Consider the following 6,000-nt stretch of genomic DNA (forward strand, 5'->3'; position numbering starts at 1 on the left):
TTTTTTGATTTTATGAAGATATTTTTAATGTAGCTGGGTCCTAAGGTGTTGGATGGGTGTAGTGCATTGGTTTGATTCTGGCTAGACTCAGTAGTGTGGTCTCTGTGATGTTTCCTCAGCTATAATCCACATCAGTGATATTTGTGATGGTGTCAGTGGCTTAGGTGACAGCAGTGAGAGCAGTAGTTTTTGCTGATGGAAGTGGTGCCACACTGGCTGTCAGGCCAAAAATATGCATGCTTCATGGACCAGCTTGGTATGCTATGGGCTTTCCAGGGGATGGGGTCATCTTTGCTCTGGCTGTTAAGCATGGTGACCCATGGACTGGCCTACTGTGTTGTTAACTCTCCAGGGACCTGAGCTACCACTCTACTGGTGGTCAGGTGGGACATATTGTACGTAGATGTACACAGGTGTGTATAGGCATGGTGGACCAGCCAGCTGTGTGTCACCTTTCTCACTCTACAAATATCCCTTTTCCTTGGGGTTTGGGGTTCTATGTAGGTTCATACATGGGGTCTAAGCCATGTCATTAGACCTAGTTTTCATGTCACCATGGCCAGTTGCTGCAGTGATCTGCCTGAGCATGGTAAAATGATAATGGAGACTCAGGGACACAGAGAAGCAGTGGTCATTGGCCCCAAGGGCAGGGACATAATCTAGCTGTGGCTTCAGTTTCAAGATTGAGCCATCTTGGGGTGCAAGGATGGGGTGTCCTCAACCTAAGCTCCTATTCTGGGCAATGTGGTTGAATGATCTACAGGTAACTCTCAAAACTGGATTTGGAGTCTGTGAGGACTGTGAGACTCTCCTGTAGCAAGGTCTACAGGCATCTGCAGTTGCAGTGGGTACTTCTGGAAGTCTCCAGCCTAACAATGATCCCAGCTTGGGAGATGGTATGGTAGAGGTAGAATGCTTCACTCACCATTCTATGTTGCTGTCCTAGGTGACCATCTTCTACAGGAATTTAGTTACTCCTCTGGTTCTCTCCAGCATATTTCCTTAATCATTCCAACAGAAATATGGTTGTTCATTGTCTTGGTTTATTTCTGTTGGCTGACTAGCACCAGGAAACTTTAGTAGGGTATCCTGCTAATGTCACTTATAACTCTTAGTTTATGCCATTGAACTGTAAAATTCCTTGGAAATAAAAATCATGTCTATTGTTTGTTCATTTTGTAGTAAATACTCAGTGCCCTATATTCTATTGGGCATTGAATTTTTATAAAAATAGGATCACATTAAGAAGCTTGGGAAGCAGAACAAGATTGCAGTATAGAAGCCTACACAATTTGTTCCCAGTCCCACAGGAACACCAAATTTTAACAACTATCTGCACACAGAAAAGAGAAAAGCACTATCATAAGAACCAAAAATCAGGTGAACAATCAGTACCTGGTTTTAACTTCACATCACTGAGATACAGTCTTGTATCTCAGTGAATAGGAGATACAGTCTTGACTAATCAATGCCACCCCTCCCCAATCCACTGGCAGTGACCATTCAGCACAGAGAGTCTATGCACTTGTGGGAGTGAGGGTGAAATGACTGCTGGACTTTACATTGAATTCAGTGTTGCCAGGTCACAGTGAAGAGAAAGGCCATGCTGGGCTCAGCCAACATCCACACAAGGAAGGCGCATTTGGACTAGCCAGAAGGGAATTGCCCATCTCAGCAGGCAGAACTTTGGTTTCTTAGAAAGCCTGGCCACCATGGGCCAAAGTGCTCTGGGGTCCTAGGTAAACTTGAAAGACAGTCTAGAACACAAAGACTGCAATTTCTAGGAAAGTGTTAGTACTGGGCTGGGCTTAGAGCCAATGGACTAGGGAGGCACATGACCTAGGGAGACACAAGCCATGACAACTAAGGAAGTACTTGTGTCACTCCTCCCCCAACCCTAGGCAACACAGCTCACAGCAATGAAAGGTGACTCCTTCCTTTTGCCTGAAGAGAGGAGAACAAAGAGTAAAGAGGACTTTATCTTGCCTCTCAGTCACAGAAATATAGAACATCAGGATGAGTCATGAGGTCTCTGTTTCAGATCCTAGCTCATGGATGATATTTCTAAACACACTCTGGGCCAAAAGGGAACTTGCTGCCTTGAAGGGAAAAAACAAGTCCTAGTGGGATTCATTATCTGCTTACAAAAGAGCCTTTGGGCCCTGAATAAGCAGCAGTGATACCTAGGTTGTATGCTGTGGGTCTTGAGCTCTGAGACATGCTGGCTTCAGGTGTGACCCAACACATTTCCAGCTATAGTGGCTGCAGTGAAAGATTCCTCCTGTTTGGGGGGGAAAAAAAAAACACAGGGAAAAGTTAAGGGGACTTGGTCTTGTACCATACATACCAGCTTAACCACAGTAGGGTAGAGCAATAAAGAGGATCTTGGGGTCCTCATGTCCTAGCCTAGGCTCTTGAACATTATTTCTGGACCTGCCCTGAGGCAGAGGAGAGCCCAATGCAGAGTAAGCCCCAGGCTTGGCAGCATTTGTCACAAACTGATGAAAGAGCCCTTGCACCTTAAGAGAACATTGTCAGTGACCTAACAGAGTATCCCCATTGACTGGTGGTGGTGATGACCATAAGGAGAAGCTTCTCTGTCTGTGGAAAGGGGAGGGAAAAGTGAGAAAGACTTTGTCTGGTGATTTGAGTGCCAGCCTAGCCACAGTAAATAGTACATCAGGTAAATTTCTATGTTTTTTTACTCCAATCTTTTGCTCCAATATAGCCTCTTTGGACTTGTCTGGGGCCAGGGGGAGCTTGCTGCCCTGAAGGGAAGTCCATAAACTGGACTGGCTTTGCTATCTGCTGATTATAGAGCCCTAGAGCCTTGCATAAACAGATGATAGCCAGATAGTGGTTATAGTGGGCCTTGGGCAAGACCTAGTGCTTTGTTAGCTTCAGGTCTGACCCAGCACAGTTACAGTGATGGTAGCCACAGGGTTGCTTGCATCATCGAACTCCCAGTTCCACGTGGCTCAGCACAGAGAGAAACTCCATTTGTTTGGGAGAAAGTAAAGGAAAAGAACAAAAGTCTGTGCCTGGTAATCCAGTGAATTCTTCTAGATCTAATTTAAGACCACAAAGGCAGTACTTGTATGAGTCTGAAAAAAAAAAAAAAATCACAGCATTGTTAGGCTTAGGGCTCATGTCCTTTCAAATAGCTAGAAAGCTTTCCCAAGAAGGATGGGAACAAACAAGCTCAGACTATGAAGGCAACAATAAATACTTAACTGTTCAATGCCCAGACACCAATTAACATCTGTAAGCATCAAGACTATCCTGGAAAACATGACCTCACCAAAGAAACTTATTAAGGCACAAGAGGACCAATCCTGGAGAAACAGAGATATATAACCTTTCAGAAAAACAATTCAAAATACCTGTTTTGAGAAAACTCAGATAAATTCAAGATAACATAGAGAAGGAATTCAGCATTCTATCATATAAATTTAAAGACAGTTCTCAAGGGAAGATATACAAATGGCCCATGAATAAAAGAAAAAAAATGTTTGACATCACTAATTATCAGGGAAATGCAAATTAAAACCAGAATGTGATACTACTTTACTCCTGAAGGAATGGCTGTAATTTAAAAATGAAAAAATAAAAGATGTTGGTTTGGATGTAGTGGAAAGGGAAAACTTTTACACTCCTAGTGATAATGTAAATGAGCATAACCACTATGAAAAGAAAACAGCATTCAGATTCCTTAAAGAACTAAAAGTAGAACTACCATTTGATCCAGCAATCCCACTACTGGTTATCTACTGAGAAAAAATAAGTCACTATATGAAAAAGACACTTGTACATGCATGTTTATAACAGCAGAATTTGTAATTGCAAAAGTATGGAACCAGCCAGATGCCCAATCAATAAGTGGATAAAAAAAAATGTCATATGTATACACCATGGAATACTACTCAGCCATAAAAAGGAATGAAATAATGGCATTAGCAGAAACCTGAATGCAGTTGCATATAATTATTCTAAGTGAAGTAACTCAAGAATGGAAAAGTAAATATTGTATGTTCTTGCTTATAAGTGGGACCTTATAAGCTTCGAGGACACAAATGCATATGAATGATATAATTGACTTTGGGGACTTGAGGGGAAGCAGGGAGGGGGTGAGAGATAAAAAACTACACATTGGCTACAGTGTACACTGCTTGGGGGATGGGTGCTCCAAAATTTCAGAAATGACCACTGAAGAATTTTCCACTTAACAAAAAAACACGTATTCCTCAAAACTATTGAAATAATTTAAAAAGATATTGAAATAAGAAGAATCAAGCAGAAATTCTAGATCTGAAGAATGCAATTGACATATTCAAGAATGTCTCAGAGTCTCTTAAGAGAGAATTGATCAAGCAGAAGAAAGAATTGCTGAGCTTGAAGACAAGCTATTTAAAAATATACAGTCAGAGGAGACAAAAGAAATAAAGAATAAAAAACAATGAAGCACATCTGCAAAATCTAGAAAATAGCTCCTGGAGAGCAAATCTAAGAGTTATTGGCCTTGAAGAGGAAGTAGATAAAGAGATAGGAGCAGCAAGTTTATCCAAAGGGATAATATCAAAGAACTTCCCAAACCTACAGAAAGTGTCAACACTCAAGTACAAGAAAGTTATAGAACATCAAGCAGATTTTAACCCAAAGAAGATGACCTCAAGACATTTAACAGCCAAATTTCCAAAGGCCAAGGATAAAGAAAGGATCCTAAAAGAAACAATATAACAAAAACAGATAACATATAATAGAGCTCAAATATGTCTGGTAGTACACTTTTCAGTGGAAACCTCAGGCCAAGAGAGAGTGGGAAGACATATTTAACTGCTGAAGAAAAAAAGAGAAACAAAAAACTTGTACCCTAGAATAGAATATCCAGTGACAATATCCTTCCAGCATGAAGGAGAAACAAGAACGTTCCCAGGAAAACAAAAGCTGAGGGATTTCATCAGCACCAGACCTGTCTTACAAGAAAGGAAGTTCTTCAATTTGAGAAAAAGGGCATTAATGTGCAATTAAAAATCAACTGAAGGTACAACACTCACTGGCTATAGCACAGAGAATAAACAGTATATTATAACACTGTAATTGTGGTGTGTCAAGTACTCATATAAGTAGAAAGACTAAATGAGAAACCAATAAAAATAATAACTACAACAACTTTTCAAGAAGTAGTATAATAGGACATAAAGAGAAACAACATAGAGTTAAAAAGTGTGTGTGGTAGGTGTGCAGTTAAAGTGTAGCCTTTATTAGTTTTTCTTTTGGTTTGTTTGCTAATTTATGCAATCAGTGTTAAGTTGACATAAGTTTAAAATAATAGGTTTTAACATAGTATTTTCAAGCCTTATGGTAACCTCAAATCAAAAAACATACAGCAGATACCAACAAATAAGAAGCAGTAAATTAAATTATAACACTGAAGAAAATCACCTTCACTAAAAGATAACAGGAAGAAAGGAAAAAATGCAGAGAATACAATGAAACAGCAGGAAAACAAATGACAAAATGGCAGGAGTAATTCCCTACTTATTAATAATGACATTGAATGTAAATGGACTTAACCCTCCAATCAAAGGACATAAAGTGCCTGAATGGGTGAAAATACAAGACCCAATGATCTGTTGCCTACAAAAAACACACTTCACCTGGAAAGATGCACTCAGACTGAAAATAAAGGGATGGAAAAAGATATTCCCTGCCAATGAAAACAAAAAACAAAAACAAAAACAAAAACAAACAAACAAAAAAAAAAGCAGGAGTAGCTATACTTACACCAGACAAAATAAATTTCAAAATGAAAACTATAATAAGGACAAAGAAGATCATTATATGACAATAAAGGAGTCAATTCAGTAAGAGGATATTGTAAACATATATGCACCCAACATTAAGGCACCCACATATAATATAAAGCAAATACTATTAGAGCTAATTAGAGAGCGAGAGACCCCAGTATAATAATAGCTGGAGACTTTAGCACCCCCACTT

Source organism: Rhinopithecus bieti, unplaced genomic scaffold (genome assembly GCF_001698545.2).
Source record: "Rhinopithecus bieti isolate Rb0 unplaced genomic scaffold, ASM169854v2 scaffold_34489, whole genome shotgun sequence".
In the NCBI taxonomy this organism is placed as follows: domain Eukaryota; kingdom Metazoa; phylum Chordata; class Mammalia; order Primates; family Cercopithecidae; genus Rhinopithecus; species Rhinopithecus bieti.